This window comes from Pelodiscus sinensis, chromosome 16 (assembly GCF_052426305.1).
Source record: "Pelodiscus sinensis isolate ZL-2025 chromosome 16, ASM5242630v1, whole genome shotgun sequence".
Taxonomy (NCBI): domain Eukaryota; kingdom Metazoa; phylum Chordata; order Testudines; family Trionychidae; genus Pelodiscus; species Pelodiscus sinensis.
The window spans coordinates 7,145,183-7,163,881 of NC_143067.1; the positions used below are offsets into that span (position 1 = coordinate 7,145,183).

The following is an 18,699-nucleotide window of genomic DNA, read 5'->3' on the forward strand; positions in this document are numbered from 1 at the left end:
AAATGGGCCACACCCGTCCTTGGGCACCCCTGGCTGCTCTTGTCCATGCCGCACCGCATAGAACTCACAGGGCCCTCCCTACGTGAAGCCCACCATGGGGCAGAACCCGCTGGGCCGGGCAGGGGGAACTGAGCAAAGCATGGAGCCAGGAGGGCAAGTCACCCATGGCAGCTGTCGGCTGGTGGCAGTTACAGGGAACCTGCGAGAGACAAGGGGCTCATGCTCACTCTCAGATCCTGCGGCTGGCCCTCCCTTGCAGAGCTCGGTGCCGCTCAGTGGCTTAGCCAAGGCACGCAACTCACTGCACTTTAACGGCCCAGTTCCAAGGTGGGGTGGGGCTGGGCTGGGCTGCCAGAGACAGGGGTTTTTCATACCTGGATTGTAGCTATAGGTGTACGTCGCGAATTTCCCTTCCGGGCAGGCTGGGCATTCCATCTACATCCTCTCCCTTTTGTGGGTCCTCCTCCATTCACTTGGGGTCTGATCCTACAACTCTATGGTCTGGTCAGCTTTGGACAGGTTGGACCTCCCTGGTCCGGCACCCTCAGGACCTGAGCGGTCCCGAAGCAGGGAGTTTGCCGAACCAGGGAGTTTGCCAGACCAGCCTACTGGCTGCCCCACTCCTGGGCGCCTCTTCCTGGGGCTCCCTGCCCTGCTGCTGGCCCTGCTAACACTGGCCAGCAAAGTCCCTTGCCTTGCTGACCGCACACAGCCCCCAGGATCCCAGCTGGGACTGCCTGGCCACTGTCGGCTTCACTGTCCCTGGGGATTCCCTGGGGTTCCTCAGCCAGCCCACTTCAGTGGGGGAGTTCCCTAGCCAGGGCTACCCGGTTACCCCAGCCCTGCTGCCAAAGGGGGTTTCCTTGGGTTCCACAGCTGGGCCACCTGCTGCTGGGGGCTTCCCCAGTGGGGGCGGGAGTTCCCCGGCTGGCACCTGGCCCCGTTGATGCCGGGGGTTCCCCAGCTGCTATCTGGCCCAGCCACTGCTCACCCAGTGGGGGCTCCCCAGTCCCCCACATTCTCTCAGCTGGATCCCACTCCCACTTCCAGGGATCTTTGGTCCAGCAACATCCGTGGCCCTGCCACACCATGAATGTTGCTGGACCAGAGAGTCCCACATATGGGATGTTCAAACTGTGCAGGCTCGGGTGCGTAAGGCGAGTGGGACTGGGCCTCGAGGTCACGGCCATCTCAAGGCACGGGCTTCTCTTTCCAAATCAGCCAGGTCCCCAGGGCTCCCACTTTAGGCGCTCCTGGACCAGCCATCCTCCACACCCCAAGGCTTCACCCACAGGGGCCCCTAAGCCAGGCCCCCACCCCAGGACTCTTGTTCAACACCCAGTGACACTGATTGGGCCGCTGATCTCACCCCACGGTGACCTTGCCCCACACGTAAGGGGCTTCTGGCTACACCCTAGCTCCATTCCCATGCTCACCTATGGCACTACGGAAACAGTCAAATCAACAGCAATGATACCCCCGGCATGGGCCCCAGGGTAATTACATGTGACCTGGTGACTTGCTGGCTTCAGAGACTAATCTCTAATCTCTAGGGTACATCTACAGGGCAGGTGGAAATCCCAGCTGGGGTAGCAGTGCCCACGCTAGCTCTGCCGGAGCGAATGCCTAGTGGCCGCAGCCCATATGGCCATCTAGGGGATTAGCTGGAGGCACACTCAGGTGCGGCCATCGCAGCCCTGCTCTATTTATAGCAGACTTGCTCCAGCAGGCCTAGTGGGCAGACATCTCCACGGGCCGGGAATTACCCCCGTCAGCCACGCCGCAGGCAGAGTCAGTCTGCCCCATTCTCCAGGGCCAGGGCACTGCAGATGCCCTGCCAGCACCCATCGGAGCTCAGGGTTAAAGGAGCCCGAAGTACCGGTATGACCTGTCCATAGGATTGATTCTGCCAGAATACGTTCATGGCCCCAGTCCCGTGGTCCTTCCTCAGGCAGCGCTCCCGCTGACGGCAGGAACAAGCCGTAACGAGAGGGCCAGCCGTTCCGTTAAGGCTGGATCGAGAGTCAGGAGGGCAGGGCCAAGGTTTTCAAAGGGCAGGGGCTAAAGTTAGTCCCCCCCAACACTGTCCTTCCACACCTAAATGAACGGCCTGACTTTGAGGTCAGGGACAGGATCCCTGTGGGGTTCCGTTCACTCTCCTTCCAGGGCGCTGGGACGAAGAGGCACTGAGCACGCTCCCATCTAGCCAGCCCTTGGCTGGAGCAAGTCCTTCGGAGAACAGGCGTTGGCAAGACCATTTCAAGTTTCAACCTGTGCCCTGGGACTGGGAGGGGGAACCATTGGGGAACAGACCTCCACTTCCCGGTCTCTTTCTCTTCTGACGTCACTGCATCCGACCCAGAGCAAACTCCATCCCGCCCCGGCCACCCCCGCGAAAGGGAAAACTCAAGTGAACGTTCCGCCTCCTACACAGTCGGTTTTGGCAGGCGCTGGCGGCTTTCATGCTGCCAGTCGGGGCGACAGGGGCCTGTAGAGAGCCTCCCTCATGACAGCCCCATCTGTTGGGGGAAGCATGCAGCTTGCCAGCACCAGCCGCCCCCAGCATCGCTTGGTGCGCCGAGCCTTCCAGGAGGGAGGCTGGCGTGGGCCGTGCTCGTGATGCAGGATGTGTAGAGGGAGGCTCGCGGGGCTGGCTGGCGATGGACAAGGCCTTGTGGCCCAGTCGGGGTCCATACCTTGCTCCTAAAAGAGGCCACGATGCGCCAGGAGCTAAGGGGCAAAGCGCGAGACAACCGGCATCAGGCTTGTGACACCCTCAGGACAGCCAGTAGGTGACCGGAAAGGCACAAAGCATTCAGGGCTGGACAGTCTCCCCTGCAGAAGGCACAGGAATTGGTGGGCGTAGGTTGGCACTGGCAGAATTACTACTCTGTCGGGAGCAGCTGGGTTTGGCTGCCACTCGTAGGGCTGCCAGGGGTTCGGCCCACGACCCCATAGATCCCCCAACTCAGGATGTTCAGAGGCGGGTAATCCACTAATCGTGTAGTCGATAAAATGTTTATCGACTGCACGGTTACTCGATAAAGGAAGGCTTCCTCAGTCCCAGCTCGCTCCAGGGCCAGGAGCTCCCCCCGCTGTGGCTCTGCAGTTTCAGTGTAGTAAGAGCTGGGTGTCTCAGACAGGGGCTACTTTGCACCAGGCTCCCCTGCTTCTGAGAGGGGGCAGAGATGGTGCTGGGGGGAACTGGCTTTTAAACTAGCTCCCCCCAGCTCCTGCTCTCTCCCCCCTTGCTGCCTTGGCTTATCAGCTAATCGGCTACTCGACTATTCGCTTACATCCCTACCCCCCACATCCCTGCAGGTCACAAAGCACTCAGCTATGTATTAACTCTGTGCCCCAGCACCTCCTACTGGTCATGCTGGGAATTAGCTCTTGGGCGCCTTCTACCAGCAGCGTCTTGCTCGCTGTTACTGCTGCCGTCACCATACTCTGGACCCATGTCGCTCCCCGATGGTGGCATCCTCTCTGGGGCCCGGCCTTCCGGCTGTGCCCCTGCTCACTGTCTCCCTGCTTCTGGGGACCAGCGGTCCTCAGTCCCTCCACTCACTCCAGGGGCAAACTGCAGTCTAGGGTCAGGCCACTCTCCTCAGTGGCAGGCAGGGCTAGATGGGGGGTGATCCAGGCCTGCCCACTACTCTGTCCTGGCCTAAGGACCCTACAGCTGGCAGCCACTTACTGCCTCTCCTCCTATTCCCACTGCCTACTTTCCTGGGCCACTTCCCCAAAATCCTAGCACCTTCCCTGCCCTTGCCACAGGGCCTCACTCTGGCCACAGTCAGCCCAGAGCCCCTCTGTTGCACTGCCACCCAGGCGAGCAGCACAATAGCTCGCATGCTCCTCAGCAGCCAGCCCTTCCCCCTTGCCCTCCAGGGAGAGACTGACCCTGGCTCTGCTGAGCAGCCCTTTATATATGGGCTGCCTCAGCAAGCCTGCTTTTGATTGGGTCTCAAGAAGCCCTTTCCTAATTGGCCGGGGTTTTGTGCTGCCTCTCCAAAGCTTCCCTAAACCTTCTTATGGGGTGTTGCAGCATCCTCCCTAATACCTTTCTCCCTCTCATGGCAGCAAAGACCCAATGGAGCCATGCCACCTGGATTTCCCTTGCCAGTCAGCTCCAGATAGCCAAGCCTAGAGAGCCGGGCATCGAGAAAATTATCCCCCAAAACTGCACTGCTCCAGGGGCCCGGAGAGGTTGATGTTGAGGTGGCTGGAATGGTTGGCTGGTGACAAACAAGGCCTTTGAGGGGGTCTGGCTGGGATTATCTGGGTCAAACCAGTGCCCAGGGCCTGTATTGCTCCTAAAAGAGCCCACCATTGCGTCCAGGCGCTAAGGAGCACATCTTCCCTCACCCCGCTTCTGGCCCTCACCAGGACGGGTCCCATCAACCGGCTGCAGGGATGCACAGAGCTATTGGACTATCTCAGCGCCTTTCGTCCAAGGATTTCCAACCTCTGCACAGACGAGACGCATAACGCCGTCCATGGGGGGAGGGGCGACTGTCCTTTGCTGTGCACAGGGAGAGAAGAACAGAAGGTTGTTTCTGGTGGATAAGGCCTGACAGGCCTGGCCAAAGTGTTTGGAGGACCCAACAGCACACGGATGCACGGCTCCCAGCCAGGACAGCAAGCGAACAGCCAGGCAGGCAGGAGCTGGGCAGCGCGGGGCCCATGGCAACCACCTTGCTCGCCTTGCCCTAAGGCCTAAGCCAGGAGACCGGAATCTGGATCCCTGCTCTGCCACAAACATCCAACTAAGCCACTTCTCTGAGCCTCGTGCCCTGCATCTGTAAAACAAGGAGCACGGCACTGCCCTGGGCTCCTCCGAAGGGCCCGGCTCAGTCCTGCGGGGCTGCCCTGCTGAGCTCCCACGAGGGAAGGTGCTGCACAGGAACAAAGCGGTGTGGAGTTACGTGCCCAAGGTCACACGGCACGTCAGGGGCAGGGCCGCTGCAGTGCCAAGTCCCCAGCTCGAATCACAAGGGCAGAGCCTGCCTTTCTAAAATAGCTCAGCAGCTACCAATCCGGGAATCCGCAGCCTGCCGGCTGTGCCAGGCCCGCACTGTGGGCTCGAGCGGTCCGGTCGCAGCACCCCTCGCTCAGACAGCCCGAGCTCTGGCAGTCTCTGAGGCCCACCGCAGATAGTGTTCGGGGTGAGGAAACGGCTCCCTCCAGGGCTGGATTAAGACATGCTGGGGCCCTAAGCTATGTCAAGTTTAAGAGGCTCTCTAGCATTACCAAAAAAATGTGTATTGTTCTGCCACCACCTGCCGTGGGGCTGGAGCACACAAAATCTACTAGCTGGGCTCTGCTGTGCGAGGGGAATGTGGGGAGGGTCTTTCTGCTTCTCAGTCGGGGGCCACGTGAGTGAGGGCTTGGAGGGTTTTTTGCCTCTCACTTGTGTGTGGCTCCCGGCTGATTTTTCTGTGGGTCAGCAGCCCCTGACCCAAAAAAGTCCCCCAGCCCTGCTAGCTGAAGCTTACTTAGCTTGTGCATAAATCCTGCACCGGCTCCCTCCTGCACCCCACGTTTGTTGGGGTGATGACTGACCAGTCCGAAGTGGCACTGGTGTGCCAGGCAGGAGCCGTCCTCCAAAGAGACGGCTCAGGAGCACAATGAGAGGGGACACCCAGCTACAGCCACGGCAAGGCCTGCGGGGCCGACTGGATGCCAACAAGAGACCGGCTTCCCTGAAAGGTTGCAGGCAGAATGAGACACAAGATGGCCAGGTTGATTCCTCGTGCCCTCTCCCTCTGACGCCTCCCCGAGGCAGGCCCCAGATGTGACACACTAAACCACGGCGGAGGCGAGGGCGCACGCCAAACCGTTTGGCAACCCGAGGGTTGTGAGTTCTGATTCGAGCTGGGTCGCTGGCGTGTTCCGCACCTGTGTCCGAGCTGTTGAGTTCCTCTGGCCATGGTCCTCACAGGCCAGCTAGAAAATGAGCAAGCCCCTCCTGGCAAACCCAAGACAGCCCCTGAGCTGAAACAGCTGGCGGGCCCCGAAATAAAGCGCATTGCCTCACTAGAAGCTGGCCCAGAAAGGGAGGCGGTGTTCCTTTAAGGACGCTGGTGTACCCGTGGCGCTTCCCAGATGCCATTCCGGGTATAGCTGTAACCGAGTGCCGCTTGGGGCGGAGCCAGCGCTGACGGTGCAGCACTGTACTCAGGCACTCTCCATCTGTTGCAATCCCCTATCACATGCCCACCTACCTCTGTGGTCCCGGGGACCTGGCCAAGGCTGCCTGCTGCGGTGGGGCAGTGCAAATATTGCCAGTTGGCCAAACCTTCCCCTCTCTGGAGAATTCTCCATGCCCCTAACGCCGTCCAACCCACAGTGGGAATGGGCCAGCTGAGTCAGAGGGTGGGCTGAGCCCCTGGGGGGGCAGATGGAACTAGCCCAACTCCCTCTGCCGGTGGGACAAGCCCATTTCCGGGGCAGGGAGACCGCAGACAGCTCCCTCCCGGTTGGACGGGGCCTCTGAGAACAGCCCATGGGACAGGAGCACAGGGCAGGTCTCTAGAAAGCCACTGCCCGAGTGGGATGAGGGGGAGGTTGTCTGGGACAGTCCCTCCCATTGGGGGGTGGGGGAGGGTGTCTCTATGATACCCCATGCCTGCCTGGGACAAGGGGATCTGTACCTGCTCTTTGAGTTGTTACAGTCCAGGCACCTGGGTGGCCGGTGGTGAGTTTATTCTTTTTCCAGCACTGCCCTGCCTTGCCGTGGCCCCCGTGAAGAGGCAGGGCCGGCCTGGGAAGCCAGCCTGAAACCTGGTGTCAACATTCTGCCCTCTGCAGTTCTGATACGTTACGAAAAACAACACGACTTTCCCGGGGCTGATTTACTACCGGGGAGGAAACCGGGCTGGAAAAAACAACATTCCAGAGCTCCTGTCCTCAGCGCGCCCCTCGCCGCCTGGGACACCGCGATCTCCCCCTCCCGGCGCTGGGCGAGCCGCCCACCCCTTGGAAGACCCCGTCCCTGCTTTGCCCCCTTGAGCGAGACGTGGTCGGCCGGGGGCCGGGGAGAGCAGCTGTTTGGCAGGTGTCTGGTTAGCACCACGCTGCATTCTTGTCGATTAGGTTTGCGCCGGAACGGAGCTGAGGAGACGCTGCAAAGGCTGGGGAGGCAGGGAGTGGGGGGGAGGGAGGCCTATATATTTAAACCCCATGCCCTTCTCTTCCCCCACCACCCACTGCTTCCTTGCAGGAGCCACCAGGCCTGTGGGCTCCACCCCAGCTTCTCAGCTTTGTCCTTCCTCCCCCACCTCAAGGGAACTCCTTGCCAGAGGAGGTTGTGCAGGCCAGGACTTTAACAGGGTTCAAAAAAGAACTAGATAAGTTTGTGGAGGTTGGGTCTGCGGCGAGTTGGGGTTCCCCCTAGTCCTGCAGCCCAGTAGCAGCAAGAACAGACTCTGCCAGCCAGTAGAATAGAGAGGCTTTATTGCATCTCCGGGATACAGCATAGCACAGACACGATGTGCTTACAGGAGTCAGGGCCAGGATGCCTCAGACCCCTTGGGATAGAGGTTCATTGCCTCCCCTCGACCTTCAGTTCTCAGCTTAGGCTGTTTCCTTCATGTTTCCCAGCCAGCCTCGCTTCCAGATCCTGCCCCCAAATCAGGTGTTCGTCTCGGCCTCCCTTCCTCTGTCTCTCCCCTGTGGAAAGAGCCTTGTTATCTGGTCAGGCTGGGCCGAGGGGTCTGGGCTAATACACGCAGGTGAGTCAGTAGGAATCACACAGCACAGCGCAAGGGGGGGACCCTGGGTGACAGAGCAGACAGCCCCCCCCAACTACGTCACGTTTCCTCCCCTCCAAGAGCGAACTGACAGGGAACGCCTTTGTCGACCGCTCCTGTTCCCCGTCGACCGATCCGCGTCGACTGCCGCGCTGTGCCAACGATCAGCTGAGCCAGCACTGCGCGGCGGCCATTTTTATTTTAATGAAGCCGGGGATATTTAAATCCCCGCTGCATTGATTATAGCGGGTTGTCTAATTTACATGCCTCTGGCGACAGAGGCATGGAGTCTAGACATACCCTGGGAGCGTGAGGAGAGACTAGGGCACAGGGCTTCCAGAAACAGACCAGGAGATGTGAGGAAACCTGGATTCCAGCAGGTTCCCCTCCCGGCGTGAGGGCTGCCCCGGCGGCGTGTTCTTCTTAGAGCTGCTGTGGGGTGGGGAAGTGGGTGGCTGATTTGTACTTTGCCACAAGAGGCTCCTTCCTCCCACGATTTCCAGAGGGTGCTCACAGCTCACAGGTAAGTGACCCCTCAATAACATTGCAAACCCTCCACCCTCGCAGGGTCCCAGAGCTCGGCTCGACACGGCGATTTTTCAGCCCTGAAATCCAGTCAGCTTCCCCAGGCCAGATGTGAGGTTTTCAAGGGTGGGGAATCTTTTTGGGTTGGAGGCCATTGACCCACAGACAAATCAGTCAGGGGCCGCACACAAGGAGAAAGACACTCCTCACATTCCCCTTGCACATCAGATCCTAGGGGGGCCCAGGCTAGTAGATTTTGTGTGTCCCAGCCCTACAGGGAGATGGTGGGAGGGGGTGTGTGTGTGGAGCTTCCTGAGTCTCGGGGGTGGGAGCCCTGAGGTGGAGCCCTGAGGGGGTGGAGCCCTGAGTCTTGGGGGGCCAGATCTAGGCAAGTCGGGGCCTACCTCTGGCCCCTGGACCTTAGGTTCCCCACCCCTGCTTGTGGAGATGCACCCTGAGGGTATGTCTACACTGCAAAGTTAATTTGAAATAACAGCCGTTATTTCAAATGAACTTTAATAGCGTCTATACATGCAAACCGCTATTTCGAAATTCATTCGAAATAGCGGAGCACTTAATTCGAATTTGGTAAACCTCATTCTGCGAGAAGTAACTCCAAATTCGAAATAGCTATTTCAAATTAAGTGCTGTGTAGACACTAAATTCGAAATAGGGGGCCTCCAGACCTTCCCAGGGAGCCCTGGTGGCCACGCTGGGCACAACCAGGAAAACTTACTCTCCTCTCCCTCAGCCCCAGAACCATTAAAGGGGTAGACCCCGGCCACGGTGCCTGTGCCAGCTCCAAGCCTGCCAGTCCAGAGCCAGCAGTGGCCACCAGGGCCCCTGACCCAGTGGCCCCAAAACATGAGCCAGCAAGCCACTGGCAGTCAGCCCTCCACCGATCCCCAGAAGCAAGTCTGCCAGCTCCCAGGAGCCTGACAGGGACTGGAGAAGGCGGGTGCCTTCCTGGTCGAGGGTGGAGATCCTGGACCTTATTCAGGTTTGGGGGGATACCCCCAACGTCCATGATCTCTGCACTAGACGGAGGAACGTGGCTGTCTATGGCAGGATAGCTGCCAGCCTGGCCACCAAAGGCCACATGCAAACCCAGGAGCAGGTTTGCATGAAAATCAAGTTGGTCCAGCAAGACCCCTGGGCCCTGAGCTTCCCCTCCCCATTCTTCCCCTTGCTTCCCGCTTCCAGCTCCCTCTTCCCACCCTCTCCAACCCTCTCTCTTCCAGTCTCCCACCTCCTTTTCCCAGTCTCCCCAGAGGTTCATCCCCCCACAGTTTTGTTCAATAAACCAGTTTCTATTTTTGAACATACGTGTCTTTTGTTTGACATCAGGAAGGGGGGCGAGGGAGGGGTAAGTGGAAGGACATGAGGAAGGAATGGGGCACGAGCCCCCGGTGGGGAGGACTGGGGTGGCTCTGACGGCTCCTTGGGGTGGACGCTCTCCCTCAGGGCCTCCTGGATCCTGATAGTCCCCTGATGGACCTCCGGATGGCAGCCTGCAGCAAGTGCAGTGGGACTAATGGCAACAAGCCCACAAGAGCACCGGTGTGCCCAGGGCCAGCTCTGGCTCCATGTGGCCGAGCACTGTGGTGTCCCGATTGCGGGCACTCAGGGCACTCCAAGACAGGGCTGCTTTGCTGTCCCTCATCGAGAGGGAACCCTGAGAACTGTCTGTCCCTCATCGACAGCGGGGAACCCTGAGAACTGTCTGTCCGGGGTGGGGGTAGGGTCCCTGTAAGCATGGAGCTCAGTTAGCCTCAGGCAGCAGCCCCACACACTAAGTCCCAACCTGATGCCCTGCCGGCACTGGTTCCGGCCAGCCTTAACTTCGGTTCAGGGTCTGCTCAGTGTTCTATTTCAAAATCGTTTTTGTGTGTAGATGCGTTATTTCAAATTAGCTTAATTCGAATTAACTATTTCGAATTAAGTTAACTCAAATTAACGCTGTAGTGTAGACATACCCTGAGTGTCCTCACATAGTCTCTCAGGGAGCTAACGTGGAGTTTCAATCAGGCATCACCCTCATGCTGGTCTGCTGCCCAGGTGGGAATCTCTCTCCTAAAGCCCAGCCCAGCTTATGCTAGGCACTGTACAGACACATAGCCAGAAAGTGCCTGCCCTGGAGACCTCCCAGTCTAAGGAAACAAGGCAGACAAAGGGCAGAGTGGAAACAAAAGAAAGTCCAAAGCTAAGGGACTTGCCCTGGGTCCCACAGCGGGTCAGAGGCAGAGCTGAGACTAGAACTCACGTCCTACTGGTATTAAAACCAACAACAGGTACATTGTGTGTGTTTATGAGCAAGATGGGCTCACATCAGAGAACTGCTTTGCTCCCCACTCCAAACACCAGCGAAGTGCAGATGCAGAGCCCCACACACTAAGTCATGCTGGGACTTGAGCGGATCTCTATTTTGAGCCATAGCGGAATGCTAGCTCTGGACACCAATGAAATATGCCGAAGTTTGGAGTCACTTCAGGCTCTGAACTTTGTGACTCAACCTATAACTGATACAGAGGGAGACATCATGACCCAGTTGAAGTCAATGGGAGTTTCGCAACATATGGCTCTTACCAGCCCAGGCACCTGCCCGTAGCCTGGTGATTCATGAGAAGGAAAACCTTATATTTTACTTACCTGTCGAAAAAAAAAAATTGCTCAGCCTGAGCAAGGAGGATTTTGCAAGACTGCGTATGTACAAACATTCACAAATGCCACATACAGGCGAACCGCTCGCCCTCCCTTTCCTCGCCCCCACCCACAACCTTCTCAGCAAAGATTTAGCAGATGCTGTAACACGGGCTGATATTATTAAGACTTCAGGACATTTATAACATATACTGCAGAACATCTATAGAAAGATCATAAATAATGAAAGCTAAACCACTTGTCAAATAAAGGAGCAAAGTAGGTTTTGTTAGGCGGTATCCCCATTTTGTTTTTTAGAGCATAAGAACGGCCATACTGGGTCAGATGAAAGGTCCATCTGGCCCAGACTCCTGTCTGCCAACAGTGGCCAATACCAGGTGCCCCAGAGGGAGTAAATAGAACAGATAATTATCAAATGGTCCATCCCCTGTTGTTCATTCCCAGGCTCTGACAAACAGAATCTAGGGACACCATCCCTGCACATCCTGCCTAATAGCCATTGATGGACCTATCAGCCTCAAATTTATCTAGCTCTTTTTTGAACCCTGTTAAAGTCCTGGCCTTCACAGCATCCTTTGGCAAGGAGTTCCACGGGTTTACTATGTGTTGCAGGAAGAAAAACTTCCTTTTGTTTGTTTTAAACCTGCTGCCTATTAATTTCATTTGGTGGTCTTTAGTTCTTGTGTTATGGGAACAAGCAAATAACTGTTCCTTATTCACTTTCTCCACACCAGTCATGATTGTACAGACCTCTGTCATAACCCCCCTCAGTCTCCTCTTCTCTAAACTGAAAAGTCCCAGTCTCTTTAGCCTCTCCTCATATGGGACCCATTCCAAACCCCTAATCATTTTAGTTGCTCTTTTCTGAACCTTTTCTAATGCCAAAATATCTTTTTCGAGGTGAGGAGACCAAAAAAGTGAGTGGATTGTGAGTAGATAGAGAAATGTATATTTAGTCACGACCAGATTATTTTTCTTTGTTTTGTTGCTTGGTTAAACTTCCTTGTGCTAAATCCATGTGCCCCCCTCTCCTCCCACATTCACTGTATATAAGCTGTAGCTCAGAGATACCATTTTTCTGTGTTTTAAGCTGTTCTTCTCTCAGTTGATCTGTAACACCTAGCAACCAAGGAGGTCTGTGTATGAGTGCCTAAGACTAAGAGGTCAGCTACCAGAGAGTGCAGTATGTTTTCTGCTTTTCTCAAGCTCTCTTGTGATAAAAGAGCCTGGAGGACACCCCTGTGCAAGAAGTTTAAGTGTTTCTTCCTGGGTTTCAGAAGAAGGGGGTTTGTTTTTGCACTTAATGGTGGCAGCTACTTTCCAATGGCAGGAAATCTCTGACCTTGGATAGTTTTTTGTAGGTGGAAGCCTATAGAGGCAAGATATTTTTAAGGTCTCTTGCGGGCCCCCACCTTCTGCACCCAGAGCTCCAGAGTGGGGAACAGGCCTGACAGGTCGTATTATAGCAGCGCTGAATGACCCCAACTGAGATCAGAGCCCCTCATGCTAAGCACTGTACAGACACATGGTGAAGGATGGTCCTTGCCCTGAAGAATTTAGGAGGGAGAAAGGAGACCCATCTCCATTTAACAGCAGAGCCGGGAGTCGAATCTAGCTCTCCGGAGGCCGAATACCTCTCTTTAGCCTATTGGGATAGGATCTTACCAAGAAAAAACTGCATGAGGACTCAGGACCCATGATGCTTCACTCCAAGGCTGTGTCTAGACTACGTGCCTCTGTCGTCAGAGGCATGTAGATTAGACACATAGGCAAAGTCAAATGAAGCCGCGATTTAAATGATCGCAGCTTCATTTAAATTTACATGGCTGCTCCCCTGCCGACATCAAAGCCCTTTGTCGGCAGCCCCGTTATTCCTCGTGGGATGAGGTTTACCGGGGCTGCCGACAAAGGGCTTTGATGTCGGCAGGGGAGCGTCCAGACTAGCGCACTGAGCCGACAAACAGCTGATCGGCTCAGCGCGGCAGCCATGTAAATTTAAATGAAGCCGCGATCATTTAAATCGCGGCTTCATTTGACTTTGCCAAAACAACAAATCTACATGGCTCCGTCGACGGAGCCATGTAGTTTAGACGTACCCAGAATGTGTAACTAGAACCAGGCCTTACAAACGAAGTTGCTACTGGCTGTTGTCTTGTTAAGGGACCTCCTGGCCTTGCCTTCCCTCCCTGTCCTGAGCCTGCATCACACTGGCTCCTTCCTGCCTCTCTGCAGCATCACTTTGCCCTCTCCCCGTCCTTGGCCTCTCTCCCATGACAAGCCTGGGGCCCAGTAAAGTGCCACCCAGACACCTACTTTGCCTTGTCTGGGCCAGGTGCTTTGAGCCTGCACGGCCGGATGGAAGGACCAAGGAAAGCAGAAACCGCATTAGCACAGGAGCAGGTGTCTCCAAAGCTCCTGCCTTCGCGGTGGGGCAGATAACCCTCTGTCAGCCCCCCTGAGAGCGCACCCCTCCCCTCAGTCCTGCCAACCACTGCCCAGAGCCAGGCATTTGCCAGACATCTTGAGAGAAGCTTCATGGGGACCCTGGTTCCTGAGGTCAGTACCCCCTTTCCTGGGCACGCAAGGGGTCGCCCCTCAGCCAGGGCCGACTGCTGCTGCTGCTGAGTCCCTTTACTCTCGTTGATGTCACTTACCCCCATCTTTACACTTAAGCCCATTTCCTTTGGAGGCAGCGCCCCATGCCCGGGGCACAGGAGCAGTGCCCCAGCAGCCCGTCCGGAAATCGCTGGGGGAGAGGAGTAAATGCCTCAGTGTGTGGCCTGGTGGCTTCGCTGGCAGCTAAGGCCACGGTTCCCAACCAGGTTTCGGGGGGCTGCCAAGCACGGTGAGTGTTAGACTCACTGGGGCCTTGGGCAGAACCCGGAACCCAGAGCCCCCTCACCTGGGACTGAAGCAGAAGCCTGAGCAACTGAGCTTGGCAGTGCCCCAGGCTCTGCCCTGCTTGCCAGAGGCACCAACCCTGGATGCTGCAGGGCTGGGGCACCCACAAGGAAAAATTTCCCCCACTCTGCCTCCCTCCCCTTCCCATGACATTTGCCCGCTGGTGGCCCCACTAACCTATTCCTCCCCTGTTCTTCCAGCACATCCAGAACACTGCAAACAGCTGATTCGTGGAGTTCAGGATGCTCCAGGAGGGAGGGAGAGGAGGTGGGGAAGAGGCAGAGCAGGGCAGGGACTTGAGGGCAGGGGTGAAATAGGGTGAGGTGGGAGCCGAGCTGTGGCAGGGCTTGGGCGGGAAGGGATATAAAGGGCGCAGGACCTGAGGTGGAGAGGAGGTTGAGCATTCCCTGGCTAGAGGGGAAGTTGGAGAGTATCCGGCATGCTGCCCCTTAACGCCAGCCCTGGCTTTTAGATGCAGAAAACCAGTTATTGTGGCAGGTGGGCTGTGGAGCTCTGATAGCATGCGGGGAAGAAAGAAAAAGGTTCAGAGCCCCTGAACTAAGGTAAGATTAGAGGCACAGACACACAGACAGGCTCGGCCCTTCAGGGAGAGGACCGGGAGTTACTCGGAAACCGCAGCATGTCGCTGAGCTCCGAATCTGGCCCTTAGTGAGGCTGCTCTGTGGACACGCCGATTGTACTATGGGATGGTCCCAGCGTACCATGAGAAATGGAAATGAGGGATTTTCCAGTACGGGAAACCAGCCAAACTCCTTTCCATCCCAGTTCCATTCCCAGCGCTAAGTGTTCTGGGCGGCTTCACTCCAACAGCCTGGAAAAGGGGAAGCTAGTTTGAGTGTATCCCATTTTGGGAGCAACACTGACATGCTGCTGCGAGCTGGCCTTGTCCTTGTAATAAGCGACTCTGGTGGTTTCCCCTCATTATCCCCAGCACAGTCATATCCTGAGCAGCAGCAAGTTGTGGCCAGGGCCAGGAGGTAGCATGACAACCCAGGCACTCCCACCCTGGGATCCGGACCCGGCAGCCCTCATGTGGGCACGACCGTCTCCCTGGGAGTCCGCGCAGCTTTGAACGCGAGATCTAATTGAATGCGATTGCATTTCAAAGCCAGCGCAGGGGATTTCGGTGAAATACGTTGTGCTCGGTGACAGCCAGATGCGGGGGCTGTGGTGGTGATGACTGGCATGAAATATTTTCACCTTCAAAGGGAAGTTTCAGAAATGCCTGGACACGTCGGTAAGGGGGAGGACTTTGCAGAAGTCAGTTTTACTGTCTCTCCAGGCTGGTCTGGAATGCGAAAGCTCTTTTGTGTGTGTGTGTGTGTGTGTGTGTGTGTGTGTGTGTGAGAGAGAGAGAGAGAGAGAGAGAGAGAGAGAGAGAGAGAGAGAATGTGTGTGAGTGAGTGTGTGTGTCTCAGTGTGTGTCTCAGTGTGTGTATGTGTGTGTATGAGAGAGAGAGAGCGAGAGAGAGAGAGAATGTGTGTGAGAGAGTGAGTGTGTGTGTGTCAGTATGAGAGAATGTGTGTGTTTCAGTGTGTGTGTGTGAGAGAGAGAGAATGTGAGAGTGTGTGTTTGTGTGTGTCAGTGTGAGTGAGTGTGAGAGAATGTGTGTGTGTGTCTCAGTGTGTGTGAGAGAGACAGAGAATGTGAGAGAGTGAGTGTGTGTCAGTGTGTGTGTGAGAGAGAGAATGTGTGAATGTATATGTGTGTGTCAGTGTGTGTGCAAGACATTGTGAGAGAGAATGTGTGTGTGTGAAGTTCCATTTCTCACAAAACAGCCGGTGCACTAGAAATAAACACCCAGGGGGCATATTCACATCCCTCAGCCCCGGCCTAGCAATTCACCCCCTGCATTTTCTGTTTTCTTTATCCACCTCCTTTCCTGCTCTCTTTAACCCCTTCAGCGCCTCCACGCAGGACACTCCGTGGGCAGCTGCGGCTCTGGGAACGAGGCCCCGTAGGGACCCTGGCTGTGCCACCAAGAGAGGCACTCTTACAGTTCTGTGGTGCCAGAAGGGGGTTCGCAAGGACTGAGCCTGAAAACTCTCTGTGCCTCTTGCCCCAGTGACCCTCCCCCCACCTGCCCGCCCGCAGTCTGTCTGCCTGTCACTGCACACCTATTTCTGTCCCTCCCCCCGGCTCCTGACGCCCTTTTCACGTGGGCCTCTCCCAGCTCCTTCGCCGGGCCCCAGCGTGGCACCCTCCACCGCTGCCTTCCACCGCTCGCATTTTGCAGCCATTGAAACCAAGCCTGGACCAAGCAGGTGCGGGGAAGAGCCCTGCCGTGGGGAGGGGATGGACCAGGGAGCCCAGTGCTCTTTGCTTTCTCTCCGGTGGCATCAGCGGAGACAGCTCCCTACGAGGGCAGCATGGGATGGGCCGGGGACGTGACAGGACAGGACTCGCCTGGCCTCTCCCACCCTGCTGCAGTCGCAATCCCCCCCGCATAGTCCTCCTCCTCTCGTCCCCTTCCCTTGCCTCCTGCCTGTGTCCCGCCCACCCCCCTGCAGAGAGACCCCCTTCCCGGCATGCCTGCAAGGTGCGCTCACCTATTCTGCTGGGTTCTGAAATGGGAGGAAGGGCCTTTCATGGGCTCGGTCCCGACACCTTCACCCAGGCAGGATCTGGGGAGGGGAGCCACTGAGGATGCGTCTACACTGCACCGTTATTTCGAGATAACAACGCGAGTGCCTACACCGCCATTCCGTTATTCGAGATAATTCCGAAACTACGGGTGGCTTATTCCGTAATCTGTAAACCTCCTTCCAACAGGAATAATGCCTATTCCGAACTAGCTAGTGTAGACGCTCCACTGCTGCTATGTCGATATAGCCCCTCCCCAGTGCCTCCTGGGGCGCTAAATCGAGATAGCACGTCTACATTAGGGGTGCCGGCCTCAGACTCATCTTGAGGCTTCCCTGCAGTGTAGACGGGCTATGTTGACATAAGCTGTTTCGGAATAACTATACCCGCATAGCTTATTTCGAAATAAGCGTCCAGTGTAGACGTACCCAGATAGTCCATCTGCCACATTTATTTCACCCCTTCCTTCTGGGGGTGGGAAGAGGGCTGAATCGGGAGAGACTGAAGCTAGGCGCCTTTTTGGCCGTGACAAAGACAGATCAGTGGAATCAAATCCACTGGCAGCTGTGTGCCCGACAGGACATGCTGGCCTCTCTACCGGGACATTCCCATGTTCCCCAAAGAACAACGAAAGGGGAGCTGGTGGGGAGAAAGGGATCCGCTCCCCCTCTCCAGCCTGCACATGGCGCTGGTTTTATTTCTCTGGTGGCCTCAGACAGTGGCGCCCAGAAGCCATCTGCCCAGGTTATGTTGCTTGGCTCCTCCTGGACCATCTCACTTTGCCCTATTCCCCAGCCCCCTGGCAATGAAAGGAATAGTGTTTGGAGCAGGAAGGGGCTCACGCCTCCTTCCCTGCAGTAGGTAGGAGGGAACTTCTTGCAGTTCCACATCCTTGGAGCTAAGCCCTCCGGCGTACACCCAGACACCAAAGGCTCGACCTGGCCAGCATCCCTCAGCCCCGCCAAGACAGTCCTGACCCGCTGACAGTGTTTCCTGCTCAGGGCAGGCAGCTGTGCACCTAGAAGGGCCGGAGGGGCTGCCCTGCCTCAGTCTGCAGCCGAACTCTAGGGAGTAGCACCAGCTGGGCGCTAGTCTATAGGCGGAAGAAGAAGATCCCGCGGTATCATTAGCCTGCTGAGATCACCCCCAGCCTTCTCTTTCTCGCTGCTCTTTCTTTCGCCCTTTCTTTCTACAGCAGGAAAATACCAAACATCTGATCGCCATGCGGTTTGGTCACCCCCCGCCTACTGCCTCGTGCTTTCGCCTCTCCCCCCTTCCCTGCAAGCCCCCGCTTACCTGCTTCTGGAGAGAGAGGGCCCCGAGGCGGGATGAGCACGGCCATGCTTCGCGTCTGCCTTCCCCAGCCACTTCTGCCTGCATCTCACATCGCCACTGGGTCTCCTCTGCCTCCCTCGGCAGCCTGAGCAGGAACGGAGGAGGGCAGGGTGAAAAGGGGGGAGAGGGGAGGCGGGGAGGGAGGGAGGGGGAAAAAGGAAACTTTAATAGCACAGAGCCCCTTTTGTTTCCAGCATATGGTATATTTCGGACATACTGAAGGCATTAGCCACCTATATTTTGAAAGTGCTTACACTGGAGTATCCAGCTCTCCGGGACAGCATTCCAGCCGAGATCTGGAGCCTGGCGAAATCCAAACCAAAAAAAAGGAGGGGGGAGGGAAAACGAGCAACTTACAAAGACCTTTAGAGACCTCAAGGTTTCTTTTTAACCATGCAAGTGGTGCCCTTCCAAGTTGTGTGGGGTCAGGCCTCGCTGACCTGAAGGACGGACGCCTGTTTTAGCCGCGACGTCGCCCTCCCCACCCCCAAGAATACGAGACCCAGAGAACCCTAAAGCAAAAGGGCTCCTGTCACGGACAATACAGGGCCCATTGAATTACAGGGAGAGGGTGGTGTTTGGACCCCTCATTGGGCACCTTTACCAAGAGCCAGACCCAAAGACTGCAGGCAGAGGGGGGTGGCGGGCACACGGGGACTAGGCCACATTGGTGCCAAAGGAAAGGAAGTTTCCCCGTTACCTCCATTGTGGCACGGAGCCCTGTGGGACTCCCCAGAGGCCATGTCAAATGCCTTGCAGGTCTCCAGCCGCTCAACTGGTCCAGCGGGGAGGGGAGGAGGCAGCAGGGGGGATGATGGTCTGGAGTCAGGGACCAAGTGGCAACACTTTCCCTGCTGCCTTCCTTGCCCAGCAGGCTGGAGGGGAGCGCTGGGTGTACCCAGACTGGGCAGCCCTTCC

The 18,699-nt window shown here is 56.7% G+C and overlaps 1 protein-coding gene across 5 annotated transcripts in view; it reads right to left on the minus strand.

The window, feature by feature from the left end:
• SYNPO (synaptopodin) overlaps positions 1–18,179 on the minus strand; it is a 66,990-nt gene extending 48,811 nt beyond the window's left edge. Inside the window, exons 1-4 of one of the 5 annotated variants that reach the window (XM_089769454.1) lie at positions 18,036–18,179; positions 17,743–17,866; positions 14,564–14,673; positions 13,595–13,686 (exon numbers count right to left, since the gene is read on the minus strand). The gene's annotated coding sequence lies outside the window, so the exon portion shown is untranslated. Of the gene's footprint in view, positions 1–13,594; positions 13,687–14,563; positions 14,674–17,742; positions 17,900–18,035 lie in introns of those variants that run through there. The other 4 variants (XM_089769455.1, XM_075900560.2, XM_075900564.2 and 1 more) reach the window with 4 other exon arrangements.
• Positions 18,180–18,699: the final 520 nt, after the last annotated feature.